This window comes from Gorilla gorilla, chromosome 4 (genome assembly GCF_029281585.2).
Source record: "Gorilla gorilla gorilla isolate KB3781 chromosome 4, NHGRI_mGorGor1-v2.1_pri, whole genome shotgun sequence".
Classification (NCBI taxonomy): domain Eukaryota; kingdom Metazoa; phylum Chordata; class Mammalia; order Primates; family Hominidae; genus Gorilla; species Gorilla gorilla.
The window spans coordinates 115,092,003-115,109,136 of record NC_073228.2 but is presented as its reverse complement, the minus strand read 5'-3'; the positions used below and the strand labels follow the sequence as shown (position 1 = coordinate 115,109,136).

Sequence of the window (17,134 nt, the reverse complement as noted above, 5' to 3'; positions counted from 1 at the left end):
ACCTACATAAGGATAAATGCTTTTGCTGAGGGAAGAAAGAGACAGAAGCAAACCTACAAAAACAATAACCATCAAGAAGAAATGAACTTGTCTAAAAACACTGTAAACTCTACTTCAAAGAAGTTCAACCATTAAGCAATCAAAAAGTTAGTTTCAGTAGCATTAGTAGCAGTTTTCTTTTTTTCTTTCTAACATGCATCAGTTAATAAGCTCCCAACCAGCTTAGACAAAAATTTTATGTTCTATATTTGGAACTTCACTATTGGAAATAATACTAAAAATATATTTATAATATTAGTGATTTAACAAAGTCTTTATAGCAGCTAAATCTGCATAAGGTGAACTTTTTGATCACTGTTAGATACATAGCAAATAGCATGTAATTTGGGACCAGAAGAACTGGATTTGAGTCCTGCCCTTGAGACTTACACAGACATGTTATCTTGGACAAACATCTTGAACATTCTGAGCATCATTTGAAAGAGGGGCTGCAAAGGACTGTTAAGTGGAATAAATTATGTAAAAGCTGTTACATAACTTACAATCACACCACATCACTGTTCATCACATGCCAATTTAATTTCATATTTAGTGTTCTAATCATATGGACATATATGCAAAAATTAGCCAACTACACATTTTCAAGTAAAAATCATCTATATGGTATTGTGAGATCCTAAATCGCACACCTATACAACACCGGACAAAGATTTACTCTCTCTGTAGCTCTATTTCTCCATCTTTACGAAGATGCTAAGAATTACCTCAAAAGGGTGATTATGATGATGAAATGAGATGATACGTGCAGGCTGCTCTGTACAAAACCTAGAAACCTTAACTCTTAAATGTTGCTCTCACTATTGGAATATGGGTTTCACTGAATTTTACATACCTCCATTTTTCTCTTACAGAAGTATCTCCCCTGCTCTATGACTTCCACTTTGCGTTTTGGTCACATACCAATTCAGCCTCTGATCGACTCTGGCTAATATCCCATTTATCCTAAGCTTGGGTGATGGCAGCATGGTAGCAATGCTACTAACTGCAAGTCTATGAGTAATGAAGGGTCCTTCTCACCAGAGTGCTGAAACTCATTATGGATTTACTTTATCAGAAAAATGGATGACAACACGTAAATGCCAAAAGCAATTCCCTCAAACACTGCTCTGTCATCACACGGGAAACTACCCAATGATAGAGCAGAGATTTACCTGCTGATAAAAAACACTAATTTTATCATTGGACCATAATAGCATTGACAGGGAACATAAGCAACTCACCATTAAGAAGATGACCAGAGAAACAAATAAATATACCACTTTATTCTAACAGCACAAAAGAGTTACAACTGCAGTCATAAACAAAAGAGAAAAGATATGAAGAATTATCCACATGAAAAAGCACGGATTTTGAATGAATTAAGAAATTACATCCATTGCAGCCATGCTTACAGCACAGTAGGTGACATCATTATGTAGAGGAACCTCAGTATGGGCAGCACTTTTAAGTGTGTTTATAGAAAAACATTTAGAAAAGCTAATAGGTATCATCCTGCTGACATATTATGTTATTGAACAACTAAGTTAGTAAAGTACCACAGCATTCTGATTTTCATTAAAATCACATTGGCCACCTGTGCTTATGTGAATAAGCACACTGGAATCTATAAAAACATAAATTTAGTAGGATTCATAATAATACACAAGGAGATACATGAATATCTCAGATGTGTGTGTATGTGTATAGTTCATTTCCCAAATCATATATAAGCTGTTCATTAGTATATTTCTTTCTGCATATTCTGCAGAGTACTGTTTTCCTTCTGGTGTACCACGATCACTTTAAGACAATTTTCATTTGTTTCGACTCCTTGGAGTAGGGCTTTATTTTTATGCTCCAGCCAAAAGAACAGTATGTGATATAGTTCTTATTTTAGTGACAGACATTCCATATGCGCCATGCATGAAATGTTAAAAAATTAGAAATCATCCAGTATTTCCAGGATGTGTAGCATATGACATAGCAATAGCTTCTGCTGATTTACAGTTAGGTTCCATGGGCAATTTTGTGAAAAAGTGAGTTTGTCATAATTTTAGAAGGAGATATCTCTTTTTCATGATTTAGAAAAAGATAAATCAGAAACAAAAAAAATCAAGTTAGATGGGAAATAAAAATCTCACTACACACTTGCTTATTATCCATGGGGATCAGAAATACTGGAAAGGCACTAGTATGTTTAACTTCCAAATTAGCAAAAATAACATCAGGAAAAAGAAGCAATAACGCTCTCGGATAGCTCTCCCTTCCTTTGGACTCTTTTGCCTATTACGGGCCTTTAAACTTCAACAGTTCTGCTGTGCTCCAGGGAAGTTCTTGCAGCTCTAAACTAAGCATCCTCATCAGAGGGAGGTGGGGAGGTAGAGCAAGAGAGACTATCTGAGGCTGGTGATCCGCCCAGAGCCAGACAAGGCTTCTATCTGTGTCTGGGACCAAGTTTGTACAAGTCAGCCCTCAAAGGTTAGCAGAATCCAAATATGAAGTGATATGTAAGAAATAGGGAAAGATTCTAAGGAAAGCCATGATGCAGAGACCAGATAACTTTTTAGTTTCTCGTTAGTTCATCTTTATGTTTCTCATATTACCCAATACAATGCCTTGCAATATCAGACTACCAATAAAGGTCTTTTGATTGAATATATTAATGTTTATTTGACAAATCCACATGCATACATAACTTAAAAAAAAGTCAAAGCCAAATATAAAGTATTTGTTGCCTATGATCACCTTCTAGCAATCTAGATATTTAAAATTTTCTGGCCAATAGAGTTAATAAGGGAGATATAAAGGGTGTCACTTAAATAATTCGTGATAGCAGATTTAAAGAAGGGATACTATAATTTTTACTTCACAGTTACCTTGTTATCAATTTAGTGATTTGTTTTAATTATGTAATAAAGTTTCACCATATTTAAAATGTCAGACCTATTTTATGAAAGCCTCACAAATTACCTATTTTAAAACTTTAGGACACAATTCACATAAAATGATTTTTCAAGTGAAATGGAATAGCAAAGAAAAAGGAGACAACCTAAATGCTCATGAGGATAGAAATAGATCATTAAAATATGTTACTATTTTAAACAGAATACTATTAATCAGTTACAGTGAATGAACTACTTTAGCTCATCAATTCCATGGTATGTTTTAAATTGATAGCATCATATACTTGCTGTTGAATAGACAGTAGGAATGCCTCTGTTGCCACTGATTAAGAATGAAAAAAAGGTTATTATTGATGGCACACTTGGACAACTACAACCCTGTAAGATTGCATGCAACAAACCATTTAAGAGTTATTTGAAGAATGAATATGAATTCTGATTGTTATTTGAAACCTTCCATTCACACCTCTAGACAGATGAAGAAAGTGTGAGCCTCAAGACTGCCACAATGGCTATCAGCAGCTTGGAAGACATTATTGGGGATAATAGTGCAGCATTCTTTAAAGAACTGCTCGTTCATTGATACTTTTGATGGCACAGAGTATGGTACTGTTTGGAAAAACACAAGCATCCATAACTGAATCAAGCAGTGATTAAAGAATTTAACTCTGACTGTGAAGAGGTTTTAGAATATCTTAATTAATTTTTCTTATGTTTTCCTTTCTATATGCACACAGTATAACAGTCATAAATAAATGACTTAAGATCTACATATAAGTCTAAAAGAGCTTCCAATAAGGGTGTCAGTTTAACTGGTAACGGTTTTTGTTTTCTATCTCAGTGATACAAAAATACTAGAGTCAAATATGATAGATCTTTGTGCAAATCTGGTTTACAATGGTTCCTCGACTTACACAATTTTGATTTTATGATGTTGTGAAATCAGTACACCTTAGGAAGAGACTGTATTTTGAATTTTGAATTTTTTATCTCAATCTTTTCCCAGGCTAGCGACAAGTGGTACAACCTGTGATGCTGGGCAGCAGCAGAGAACTACAGCTCCCAGTCAGCCACATGATCACAAGGATAAACAACTGATACTCTGCAGTGTGATGTGCTGCCAGGTGATTTTGCCCAATTGTGGGCTAATGTAAGTGTTCTGAGCACATTTAAGGCAGGCTAGGCTTAGCTGTGATGTCCCATAGCTTAGGCATATTAAATGTGCTTTTGACTTATTGTACTTTCAATCTGTGATGGGTTTATTGGGACAAAAGTCCATCATGAACTGAGGAGCACTGTACAAGGATAGATCTTACAAGCATACTGTTGAAAAAAAGTAGGTTGCAAAAATATGCATACAGTGTGATCTTATTTATATAGGAAGAACTTAAGTAAGAATGGTAACCTGTATTCTGGTGGCTACATATACTAGCAAGTCAAAATATAAAAAATAAACTGAAAGAAAACACACAAAGCTAATTACAGAAATTAATTTGATCCAGGAGGAGGTAAAAGATTCGGAATTAAGGGTCATAGAAAAATGTGATTTAACTGATTCACGCAAAAAGTTCTACTTTTAAAATGAGAAATATATTCTTACAGTACTAATATTTTTTCAAGCAGTGTATACTAGAAAAATTGGCCAAGAGCAATATACACAAATATTACCCAGTGGTTAATTACCAGTAGTTAATGGGACTGTCAGTCCTTTTCTTAATTTTCTAGCTGAAACTTTTTCAATTTCCCCATCAGCCACCTAATTTAAGAGTAAAATAACAGTAGGGAACTGCATATACACTTGTATTTTAAATGTTAGATAAAAGAATCAAGCACTAACTTGATTATGCATCTATCAGAGTGGCCCAGTAGTATTAGCCAAACAGCCCCATATTTGCTTTGTCTTTTGACTTTCTCTTTGAGGAAAAACAATGCAATGAAGAAAAAAATGCAATAAATTAGGAAGTCATTGCCCTAATTCCAGAAAATTTCTTGTCAATTTTAGATAATTTTCCATGAGACGCAGCCCATTCTTTCATCTTCTATCTCGATATATGTAATTTATAAAAATGGCTTCAAACTCTCATGAACTTGACTTCTTAAATCAAATGTTTATCCTTATATCTCTTGATAATCTTCTCATTACATAACCCAGAGAGGCCAAAAAGATCTCTCTGGATTATGTAGTAAAGAGGCTTACCCCCTTTCTCCTGAAATGCTATTCTCTTCCTTCTAGAGAAAGAGGAATGATATGTGTGCTTTACAATTCAGCATGGAAACAAAGACTATGTATACCATAGATTAAGGGAGAGGGGATGGGAGGCAAGCAATATCTAGGCTAGAATATTTTATTCCATGTACTATATCACTTACAAGTGGGTTGCAAGAAAAACATTATTCTAGTTATATTAAGCTGTAAAGCTAATACAGGAAAGCAGGAGTGCAAAATCATTGGCAGAACTACAGTAGCAGGCTTTAGGATAAGCCCCCAGGAGCAAAGCCCAGAACAGCACCACAGAACTGTCCAGCATGTCACCATCAGAAATTTTTGGATTTCTAGATCCACGAGTCTGGAAGCCACCAACACCTCTGCTTTAATAGTCTCTTGACACCTAGCAAACTAGGGCCTTGCCTGTAGAATACTGTTATAGAAAACAAAGAAATAGAACTTTCCACAACTTGATTTGGCAATATCAACACCACAGCAGAAATATTGCCCTGACCTTCCTTTCTCCTCCAGATGTTATTTGAGTGTATCTAACTGGCAGGGCCAAATCACACCCAGAAACTCAGCAAAATCTAAAGAAGATTCCAAAAACTCCCCTGCTTTTCTCACTGTTGGTATCATAGCAACCATCCAACCAATGCTAATATTCCATTAATATTCTGAAGAAGTATATCCAAGCACTCTGAATTTTGTTCTGCGTTTTAATTAAAATTCTCAGAGGTCCACAGTGAGATTATGTTTTCTCTCTAGCCTGCCTCCTTTCTGGTCCTGGTCTCTGCCAATTTGCATGTAGAGCTCACTGTGTCACAGTTACCATCTGTTTAAATAACCCACATCTCAGAGATTTACACGGCTGCACGTGTCTCAGCAAACCTTTCAGTTTGGAGATCTAGGTCAGCTAGCCTGGATTTTTAACAGAACAGTTGGCTTTCCTATAGAAACAACTGTATTTAGAATTTTGGAGTGCTCATTTTTGTGCCAAGTTCTTTATCATCTGCATATATTTTAATTGTATTAAGGCAGCATGATAGAGAAGCAGCAACATAGGTATTAAAGATAAGACCTCTGGTAGGTCACTTAAAACCTAATTAATCACTAGGTTATGTAACTGGAAGAGTTACTTTGAGTCCCAAAAAATAATGTAAAAGAATTTGAGCCATTGCATTTTTGTCTGCCTTCTACAGCACAATGTTTGTCCAGTGCCTTTGGAATGTTCTTTATATAAAAATCTGTAATTCGCTAAAGCTTATTTTTAAAAGTAAGATGTTATCACTATAGCCTGATATTTTTCTAATTTGAAGATTCATTTAAAAGCTTGTTCTGTTTCAAAATAATCCCTCTTACTGTGATGCCTGCGGAATATTCTTATTCCATTAGTAAATCACAATCAGATATATAAAAACACATTTTAGAAGATATTCACGTTCTTTTTATGAAAACTGCCTTCCTATGTTTTTACTTACAAACCATAATACACACATGAAATTGACAGGTGTTTCAGACATCTTCTGACCTCAATACTGCTGTGAATACCGGCTGTATAATGCTTCCTTCTTCCAAATGACCATGTCCCTCAGTTCGCCCAATGAAAGCTCGTCAGGAGTGATCCTACCACCCACTAAACTTAGCCATTCCTAAGTTTCAACATTGCAAACAGCATTTGTGGATTGCCTAACTAAGCATCAAACCCAGGGGCAGGCACAAAGGACACAAGGATAAATATTATTAAATTCCTGCCCTCAGAGCACTCAGAAACTATGGGTAAATACACACACACATACACAGCAGGCACATACACACATACACACTGTGTAGTGCACTGCAAAATAAAAAGCAATATAATGAGTACCATACTTTTGGCATAAAAAATAAAATGATTCAAAAGTCTTAAAGATAAGAAATAAATTAGCAATAGGAGTTAGGATTTGCTGAATTAACTGTACCCTGACACAAAGTAGAATAATTATGTTCTATAATCAGTAATTCTATCATATGAAGGAAAAAGATCACTCTCTGAGAAAATTTTACTCCCCACTCCCTCTGGCACATCTGTGCTTGGTTGGTACATCTTTGAGTATGTAGCATCTAGCTTTCTCATACATGGATTTGATGGCTCAGGGCTGGAGCTGACTGACAGAGACAGCTGAGATCTGCAGAAGGGTCCCAGTGCTGCTATGATGACAGAGCTCATCCTTCCAAATAGCTCAGTCAGGGTTTCTCAAATTGAACTACAGTCACAGGGCCGAAAACCCAGGTCCCTTTGAACTTTGGCCTGGCCTCACTCCTTTCCTCCAGTAATATTCATCATTCTATCCTGACTTCTCAGGTCAGTGTATACAATAAGTTCAAGCCTACGACCAAATTTGCTACAAATAAAAGAAATAATGGGTACAAACTAGACTTATTTTAGTTAATTACACAAGGACACCTCGTTGAGCCGGCCCTGTGTTGCAAAACTCCAAGGGTTGCCACTCATACTAAGGCCGTGCTCCAGGGGGCGCCCTTGAGCCATACACCATCATAGTCTCTAACGGTTGCCCCAGAGGTTGTATTGCGGTACCCTACCGCCATTGGGTTAGTGTGAACCAATCTTAAGGCATTTTACAATCCTTTCTAGAGCTCTCCAGGGTTAGTTTTCCCATTAAAAGAGATCCGCTATATATTTATATTTTAAAAAGTCTTGTTATCACTGAAACCATCCCTTTTTTCTCCCTCTCTCATTTCTTTGGAAAGGAAAGGATGGAGTGGTTTCTTTGCAGGAGGCAAAAACCCAGTTTAAGATGCCTGGTAAGCCTTGCTTAGAAAATAACAGTTACATCAGATTCACTGTAACAGACTCAATTGCCAAATAAAAACTACTACATTAGATTTTGAACTTATTTATATCAGGGATTTCTTCTCACCTGGTACTTTTGAACTGCACACACTACCTGGTGCATTGCATTTACTCCATAAATGTTTTTACATTTAGCTACAAATTTTAAGTATTAGTTTATTCACATGAACCTAACAGGCTCTTTGTTTATAATATAATGTAGTATATATGTTGTCTTTTATTTCTTCCATTAAGATAAAGGTTTCTATAATTGTGAGTGACCTTTCCCAAATTATTTTGAACTATTTAAGCTGCACTGCAAAAAAAACAAACAAGCCTGATTCTCCTAATTTCATAATGAAACTGCCTATTGCATAAATCTGTGAAATGCAACATTTACAGGGATTTGAGTCAATGTCCATTTCCAACACAAAGGTAGGCACTCCCACGTGTCCAGTGCTATGCAGTGACTCTAACACTACCAAGCATTTCTTCACTGAGCATTGTGCAAAGCACTAGAATTATTCCTGTAGGAGGGCAGCAAAAGGAAAACCCTTGCCTTTATGGACATTATAATCTCAGTTAAGAGAACTAACGCATACAGAGGAATACCCTAAAAACATTATTACAGCTTCTGAAACAAAGTAACAGAATAAGTTGATTCTTCAAATTCTACAATGGCATAGTTTTACCAAATACTAACTTTTCTTCTTTCTCCAAGTTACACTGCATCCTGAAATTTTTAAATAATTATTACCCATGCCTGAGAAATGATCAAACATTACTTATGACAGTACTGAATTTAAAAATTTTCCAGGATCACAGTTTTTATATTTATATACCAATAAATCCTTATAACACATTCTAGATTCTCACCATTAAGAAGCAGTTTATAAAATCATTTGGTCCCTTAAACATCAATAGAAGCAGTGATATTATAAAACATATGAAATGGTACATGCAGTCTAGAAGCCACTGAGATACACAAAAAATTGTGTATCATAAACTTAAAGAAAAAAAACATGACTGAGTTTCATGACCAGCCTTTTAAAATTCATAATTTATTTTTTAACATCTAAAAACTATATTGGTTGCAAAGTAACATTGACTATCTCCATCCTTTCAGGGCTGCTGGAATTTATGATCTCCTACCAAAACTGAAGTAACTGTAACTCTTACTATGGGGAACTTTGAAAAAGAGGTAAAAAGGAAAATAAAAATAAAATAGCTTTTAGTCTGTTGAAATTGCAACAAGCAACTGGCCGAATGAAACATTGCTTTTAATCCCAGAAAATCAGTTTCAGGGAGTTTCTGTGATGTATTATGCTTCTAATGCTTTATGACATAACATGCCCACATTCCTCTGTTTAATTCAATGGATATTTTTTAGCCAACTGCTACAAGATCAAGCCAAAGACTTATTCCAGCTCCTACTAGACTCCAGTGTAAGTGGTTGAAAGCCTGTGGCCTCCAAAACCACAGCTGACATCTCAAGGATTCAAATACCTCCAGTATTCATGGAGCTTCATGCGTTTTGTCTGTAAAATCTAATTTCTCAAAATTTATCATCCATGTGTTAACATCTTAATGAAAATTAGGTAAAAGATAACTTTTTCAATAGTACATTTTGGGCTATGTGGACACACCTCCTGAGAAATGGAAATTCAGTCAAGTGGGGAGATTTTCATTTAAAACGTCTAATTTCAGTCTAGCAAGATAATATCTGTGGCAAAGGAACAGCAATTTTAAGATCAAATTGCTTATTGCCTTTGAAGGTTAAAAGGGGCCAAACTTTTGTGATCAAAAATGATCATAGTAAATGATAATGGAAAGATGGTCAAGATCATATTTTTAAAAATTTTTGGTAAGGATTCTTCAGTCTTAACATCTCTAATGTTTAAGAATTATTATGATAAATTTTTACTATTTTCTAACTCTTTAAGCAAGAGATGGGATCAAAATGACAGAGATGGGATCAAAATGAAAGAATTCATAGAAGCACCCCATCCCACCCCAAACCCATACAAACAACAGAAACATGTTTGAATTATAAAGAAATTCACAAAGCTAGTGGAAAACAAGGCATGACCTAAGTGAACAAGAAAGTATAAAAAAAACTTTTTTAGATTTTGACTTAATATATAAATACATATTTTTACAGATGGGGTCTTGTTATGTTGCTCAGGCTGAACTTGAACTCCTGGGCTCAAATGATCCTGCTGGACTCAGCCTCCCCAGTAGCTGGGACTACAGACACATGTCACCATGCCCAGCAAAAATTATTTAAATGACAGAATGCCAAAAGGCTAAAAACAATTTTAAATAAAAACAGTGGCGAACAGCCCCAAGATAGCTGCAAGCTTTTGGGGGAGTAGGGTACACTGCCAATTAGAGGAGTAGAGGTGGCCCACAGGCTATGGGTGGTTGAATACCATTGTGCTCCAAAAAAGGGGAGAAAAGAGAGTTTAAAAGAAAAACAGACAGACCTAGAGGATAGGTAGAAATCCTTAAACACTTAAGTAATAATAGTAGTTCACAAAACAGAGAATAGATACAGCAGACTGGAGGAAATGCTTCAGTAAATTATAACTGAACATTTCTCAAACCTAAATAAAAGTATTAGCCCTCACAATCAAAGGAATAAGGGATTTTAGAGGAAAATAAGCAGACACAGATCAGTTAATATTAGAATTAAACTGAATTGTCAATAATATTTGATACAAGATGATGGGACTATATATTTAAGGTCATGAAATACACCACTTTGAACTTAAAATTCTCTTTTCTTTTTTTAAAATTGATATATCAGAGTTGTACCTATTTTGGGGGTATATGTGACTCTTTTTATACATGTATATAATATGTAATGATGAAGTCAGGGTAATTGGGATATCTATCACCTCAAACATTAATCTTTTATGTGTTGGAAAAAATACAGTTTTTCTCTTCTAGTTATTTTGAAATATGCAATAAACTATTAACTATAATTTCCCTACTGCACTATCGAATATTAAAACTTTTTCCTTCTATCTAACCATATTTTTGTACCCATTAACCAACTTCTTTTCATCCTCCAAAACCGAAAATGCTTTACTCCCAAGCTATAATTCATATTTTAAAAGCAAAATAAAGACATTTTCAAGTATGTGGGATTCTAAGTCTATTACTATCAGACACTATCTGAAAGAATCACTACAGGAGGTATTAAAGTATAATAAAAAATGAATACAAGAGGAAGACCAAGCAAAGATGTAATGGTGAGCAAAGAAACAGTAAGACGTATGATAAAGTACCAATAAGTATGCATTGTAATTTTTTAAATTCCAGTAACAATTTAAAATTTAAATCACAGGTGCTATCAACAGGAGAAGTGTCAAAAAAAAGAAGAAATTAAAGTGTTCTAAGATTCTGGTCTTGTTCTTGGGAGAATATAACTCATAGCATGCTGAGAATACCAAGTAAGAAACATTCTTGACTCAATAAATGGAAGCTGCAAGAACTGCACAGCATAGTGTCCACAGTTAATAGTAATGTATTGTATATTTCAAAATTGCTAAGAAGGTAGATTTTAAATGTTCTCACAAGAAAGAACTGATAAGTATGTGAGGTGATGGATATGTTAGTCTGATTTAATCATTCTACAATGTATACATGTATCATAACATTACATTGTGCCTCACAAATATATACAATTATTTGTCAAATAAAAATAAATAACATTAAGAAAAAAATCAAGAGCAACCATCGTATTTCCTGGGGAAAATTAGTTAGATATAACAATATACTGGACTTTTTCATTACATAGGCTTATAATTTTTTTTAAAAAAAAGAGTGGTATAACACTTAAAATGAAATGGACACATTTTAAGGAAGAAACTGATAGTTGCCTACTCAATAGTACTTTCTCCTTTTTCTTTTATAACAAACTTCAGATTTTCCCACAGACTCACATTAAAAAAGTTATTTCACATGTAATGTTAGCAAGGTTGTAAGGAAATGGGTACTCCCCTGTTGAAGGGAATAAATTGGTATAACCTCTTTGAAGGGCTATTTTTTTCTGTCCTATTAAAATTTTAAATGTGCATACTCATTGATCCAAAAATTTTTCTTATCCAAATCCACCCTGGAGATACATATGTATGCATGTAGACATATAAGAAGATGTTCACTGTGGCATTGTCATAGTGTAACTTGGAAACAAATGTCCATCAGAAAGAAAATGGTTTAACAAACTAAAGTTTTATACTCGTCACTCATTCACAAATATTTATTGAACACCAATTATGTGCCATTCACTGTTCTAAGGCCTTGGGGATGTATTAGCGAACAAATTCCGAAAATAAACCTTTCATTCTAGGGGAGGAAGACAGACAATGAAGAAATAAATCTATTACATGTCAGGTAGTGATAAATATAAAGAAAAATAAAACAAGTTAAGGGGAAACAGAGAGGGAGAATGAATGGGAGGATATAGGAATTGGAGAGGAACATCAAGGAACTTCTGATGAGGCTGTATTTGAGTAGAGACTTGAATAAAGTAAGGAAATGAGGCAAGAAAATATTGAGGACTGGAGCTTCTCAGTCAAGGAGACAGGTGGGTTTGTGTTCCACGTGTTCCAGAAACATCAAGACACAGCCAGTGTGAGCAGAAAGGAGTGGGCAAGGAGGAGGATGCAATGAGAGATCAGGTGGCCATACTCCATAGATGCCATCAAGTAAGAATTTGGGATTTTATTCTAAGTCTACTGGATAACATATAGCTATTAAAATTAATAATATAAGTATATATGCCCTGGTATAAAGAGCCTGCAGGACACACAGACTAACAAATTTGCAGAACAATACATACCTGTTAACACCTTTTATATTAAAAAGACACACACACAAGACAAAGATAAAATGTTCTATATGTATACATATATATGTATGTGTGTGTATATACGTGTGTGTGTATATGTATATGTAAGTGTGTGTGCATGTGTGTGTGTGTGTGTATATATATATATATATATAAATGCATTTTTTAAAGCTGACGGACAACATTTCAAAGAGGAAACATTAGTTTCTCTGGAAAAAACCCAGGGACAGAGAAAAGTGGTCAAGAGGAATTTTGGTAAATCTATACACTTTTAAATTTCTTTATTATGAGAATGAATACATGTATTATTAAATTAAAAATTAGACTAAAAAATAAAGATCATCTTTAACCATCCAGCAAACTTTTGTATACCTAAAAGACTGGGTATTGTTACTATACTGTCTTCCAGATGAACACTTTGGAATCTTACAATCTGCATATAAATTGTTCATGAGTATAATTACCGAAAAAGATTGCCTTTTTCTAGACAACTGTATCTGCCTTTGTGAATGTGTGTGTATGTGCTTATATATATTTATGCATTTATATAAAAATACATAGCAAATTTATGCATTTATATCTAAATATATAAATACTGTATCATAAATGTTTGTGGCTGGGCCATTAGCATGAGATGGTAACAAATATAGAAAGTAATTAATGAGAAGTCATAACTAAAATCATCAGTGACTACTGGTGCAGAGATAAGAGTTGTATAATTTTTGACACAATAATGTGTCCAACATGACAACAGTTTCCAGACTTACAGAAAAGTGAATCAGTGAGGCATCCCTTTACAACAACTCCTGACTCAGGGAAGCACAGAAATAGATATGGCACTTGTGTACCTTCCTGGAAATGCAATATTTTAGAGGGATACTGATAATTAAGTTGAAGGCATAGTCCCCTAAATTATATCTGAGTGTATCAGAGTGGAAAATAATGTAAATAATCTGATGACTGGGTATCGATAGTCCTAGCAAATTCATTTTCTTATTGCTAAGTAGTTCATAAACACTCTGTATAGAGACAAGGATTATACAGAGAAGTGATGTACAAGACTGCAGAAATATTGGTGCTCCCTCCTTTCTATCAAAGCGTCTATTCTCAGAGGAATTTTTTAGTTCCTCTAAAATGGCATTCAGACATTTTGCAACTTTGTTGAAATACTTGAATAATTTTATTTACAATGCTTCCAAGTAATTATCTCAATTACAAAAAGTCAAATATGTAACATTACCTAATTTCTAATTCACAGACACTGCCATAGTACATGATATGAATATGTTAAATCCCGTTTAAGTTTTATGTGAATGTATGTAAGCTGTAGTTTCTCAAGATTATAGCTCCAAAATATACTGCTCAGCTCTAGGCTCAAATCTAGGTTCCTGCCACTTAAGAGTATAATGTCCTTGGGAAATCTGCACTTTATATATATATTAAAATGCTTAACACCATTATTGGCATGTATATGGTGGTTCTCCTTTCTGTAGCACAACACAGATGGTAAAGAGAGACAATGGAAAAAAGAAAGCAACACTCATCCATAAAATACTTGTAAAAGACACAAAGAAAGATTTGGCTAGTGAACTCTTTGGCAGAATTAAACCCGAGAAATCAAAGTTGGAACAAAAATTTCCATAACACCTCTCTGACCTTCATGGCAAATTACTCATCTTTTAATTTTATTCAATAACCACACACACATACACACAGAGGGCTGTCTGTGGGCCAGACACCATGATTCATACCAGTAACAAAGGGAAAAAAGATATATTCCATGCTCTCTAAGGGTTGGTGGGTTGGGAGATACTCAGATAATACTTCTCAGAATATATAAAAAGACTATTCAAGAATCGGGGGAGAGGAAAGAGTTGGAGGGAGACACCAATGACATCTGGATAATAGTGTCCATTTTGTTCTCTACCTTTGCTGAAGCTTTGAATACACAGTATATATGAACTTTTATGGCACACTTAGAGGACCAGTGTCCTGGAAAGAAAACTTAGGAACTAAACAAGAGCAGGAAGAATGGTGATTAAGACAAGGTAAAAAACCAAGCAAAGATGAAGTACAAGCCTATGAAAAATCTAAGATGTGGTCTTGCCAAATATTTCGTAATTCTATACTTTTCTATGAATTTACTTGCATAGTAATAATACTATGATCATTTTATTAACTTGTAAGAGATGCTCCCACCTAATGCTTGTTGCAGTCTCACATCCATCTGACTTCCAGCTCCTTGCTCCCATCTCCTCCCACTAGCCAATCCAATTGCAGCTATTTTTTTTGAGTAGTGACACAATATAGTAGAAGAATCATGGTGAAAATGTAGGTGTGCATTCAATTTTGCTTCAGCAACCACACATTAGCTAATATGCCTTGAAGCGCACCATGTTCCAGCCCTCCATCAAGTGATTTACTCTCACATGCCCTTGAATTCTTATGTAAGGTAGAGACTACTGTTATTCTTTATCTTAATGTTGAAGAAACCAGAACCCAGAGAGAGTTCATTAGCATGCCCAAGGTCTCACAGTTTAAAATGTCATAAATGGCTTATCCAAATTCTATGATCTTAAATATTACCAGATACGTGTTCCACTGACATACTCATTGATATGGTTTGGCTCTGTGTCCCCACCCAAATCTCATCTCGAATTGTAATCCCCATTATCCCCAAGTGTCAAGGGAGGTACCTGGTAGGAGGTGATTGGATCATGGAGGTGGTTTCCCCCATGCTGTTCTTGTGATAGTGAGTGAGTTCTCACGTGATCTGATGGTTTTATGAGTGTTTGACAGTTCCTCCTTCACACTCTCCCTTCCTGCCGCCTTGTGAAGAAGGTGGCTGTTTCCCCTTCTGCCATGATTGTAAGTTTCTGGAGGCTTCCCCAGCCATGTGAAACTGAGTCAATTAAACCTCCTATCTTTATAAATTACTCCATCTTGGATATAACTTTATAGCAGTATGAGAATGGACTAATACACTCATTCGGCAAAAATTAGATAATTACTACATGCTAGGTTCTAGTGCCTGGCACTCAGAAATACATGGTAAAGATATTGAACTAGACTGATCCAAATTGAAGTTTTGTCAGGCTGGTGACATGAAGAATAGAATTGGGGAATACTTTCAATAGAGTATGGAAGGTGTGTTTCATGGAATTTAAGAGGAGTGAGAAAGGAAGGGAACAGGGGTAAGGTGATAGGTAAGAAAAAAATTGAGGAGCCAAAGGCTGAAGAAAAAAGGTTGTTTTGACAGTAATCATGTCAGAAAGCTGAAAGGAAAGGTTGTGATCCAAGGTTGGGATGTCAGTGTTAATAGTATCAGGTGTGTAGCTATTGTGTAATTAGGTGAAAGTCATCAGGGACAAGGGAGTTGAAGCTTCCAGAGGCCAGGGGCATGGCAGCAACTAGAGGGAGAAAGAAAATGTGACCTAGGTGCTTAGTTGTTGAATGTGTGAGAGGGAGTGACGGTGAATTAAGAAATGGACAGGAAAAGGAAGAGTAGCAGATAGGATGGTGAAAGCCTTAATGAGGAGGGGTTTTACGTAACCTTTTAGAACAGAACTTATATCAACTAATTTTTATTTTTGTAACAGAGTTAACATGTTTTAAATATTGCCTAGATGTGTTTTCACTTCTCCTCAGAAAATCATGATTTCCAGCAGATATTCTGACAGTATAACACCATGGAAGCGGAGAGAGAAAGCTCTTTGGTATGAAGAAGGACATGACACAGGAAGCCCTTGTAGAACTGGAGGAGGAAATGAAACGCTGCCATATCTGGTCCTGGTGATTGCAGGAGTAGAGGAGAGACACAGGCAAGATCAAAAGGTCAGATGCATAGGTCCCTTACTTTCCCATTGTTGGGAGGAGCATGACATTATGAAAACATCCAATTGGATGTGGGGAGCCTAAAAAACGGGACAGACTGGTTAGTGGCATGCTTCCCTGTGTGTTGGCTGAGGAAGTGCTTTACATGCCCATGGACAGCCTTGTATGCCAAACAGCAGACCCACAAGTACAAGAAGGTGGCTCAATGGGTGAGCTGAGTTAGACCTTCTGGCTCCCTATGCTCTCTTTAGGGACTGCAGGGAGTCCACAGGTTTCTATATGTCCCAGGGACGAGAGAAGGTGCTAACAGGGCTGGATGTGAGATAAAATAAGCTGAGTGTGCAGGCAAACTGCTGGGACCAGGGATGTCAGCCATAAGTGCTTGCATGGTACCCAAACTGCAGGTCATGGCCTGCAGTTTAAAATCTATCTCAGCAGCCACTATTTCCAAAAACAGACCA

The 17,134-nt window shown here is 35.7% G+C and overlaps 1 protein-coding gene and 1 long non-coding RNA gene across 3 annotated transcripts in view; one reads left to right on the top strand and one right to left on the bottom strand.

The window, feature by feature from the left end:
• CAMK4 (calcium/calmodulin dependent protein kinase IV) overlaps window positions 1-17,134 on the bottom strand; it is a 266,138-nt gene that overhangs the window by 196,527 nt on the left and 52,477 nt on the right. The window lies entirely within an intron of this gene.
• Window positions 9,362-16,865, top strand: LOC129533689 (uncharacterized). Its single transcript, XR_008680019.2, has 3 exons — window positions 9,362-9,426; window positions 11,334-11,439; window positions 16,488-16,865. It is a non-coding gene; the product is annotated as an uncharacterized lncRNA (long non-coding RNA).